Genomic DNA, 844 nt, shown 5'->3' with positions numbered 1-844 from the left:
AACGCCTTTAGTTGAGCAGTGATAACCGTAGCTATATCCACCTCAAGAACTCCTGCTACCTTGCCCTGTGGACATCTCTGGGTTGGATACTGATATTCATTAGCAGCCATCAGTTCAATTAGATCATAAGCTTCCTCATAGCTCTTTGCACATAATGCTCCGCCTGATGCTGCATCAAGCATGGGTCTGGACTGTGCTCCCAACCCATTGTAAAAACAAGTGATGATCATCCAATCAGGAATTCCATGATGAGGACACTTCCTAAGCATCTCCTTGTAGCGCTCCCAAGCTTCACATAGCGATTCTCCCGTTTGCTGCATAAATTGAGTAATAGCGTTCTTCATTACAGCTGTCTTCGCCATAGGGAAGAATTTAGTAAGGAATTTCTGAGCAAGATCCTCCCAAGTACTAATCGAACCAGCTGGTAGAGAGTGTAACCAGCTCTTAGCCTTGTCCCTCAGAGAGAATGGGAACAGTCAGCTTCACAGCATCTTCAGAAACACCGTTGAACTTGAAGGTGTCGCAGATCTCAATGAAATCCCTAATGTGTATATTGGGATCTTCCGTTGGAGAACCCCCAAACTGGACTGAATTTTGTACCCATTGAATTATGCCACGCTTGATCTCAAAGGTATTAGCTGTGATAGCTGGCCGGATAATGCTAGATCGAATGTCATTGATCTTGGGTTGAGAAAACTCCATCAAGGCTCTCGTTCGTGCTGCTGGATCTCCCATTGTAATGAGTACCTGAAACACAAACAAATAAACTGTGAAAGTAAAAGAATCCGAGTCAGTGAACTTTAACGACCACTGAAGACAAGCACATAAACTAAAAATTAACACC

The 844-nt window shown here is 43.7% G+C and overlaps 1 non-coding gene across 1 annotated transcript; it reads left to right on the top strand.

The window, feature by feature from the left end:
* Window positions 1-240: 240 nt before the first annotated feature.
* LOC141710410 (small nucleolar RNA R71) lies at window positions 241-347 on the top strand. The gene has a single exon (XR_012570932.1). It is a non-coding gene; the product is annotated as a small nucleolar RNA R71 (small nucleolar RNA).
* Window positions 348-844: the final 497 nt, after the last annotated feature.

Source organism: Apium graveolens, chromosome 2 (assembly GCF_009905375.1).
Source record: "Apium graveolens cultivar Ventura chromosome 2, ASM990537v1, whole genome shotgun sequence".
Classification (NCBI taxonomy): Eukaryota; Viridiplantae; Streptophyta; class Magnoliopsida; order Apiales; family Apiaceae; genus Apium; species Apium graveolens.
The sequence above is the reverse complement of the archived record's forward strand: the minus strand, read 5'-3'. Positions and strand labels throughout refer to the sequence as shown.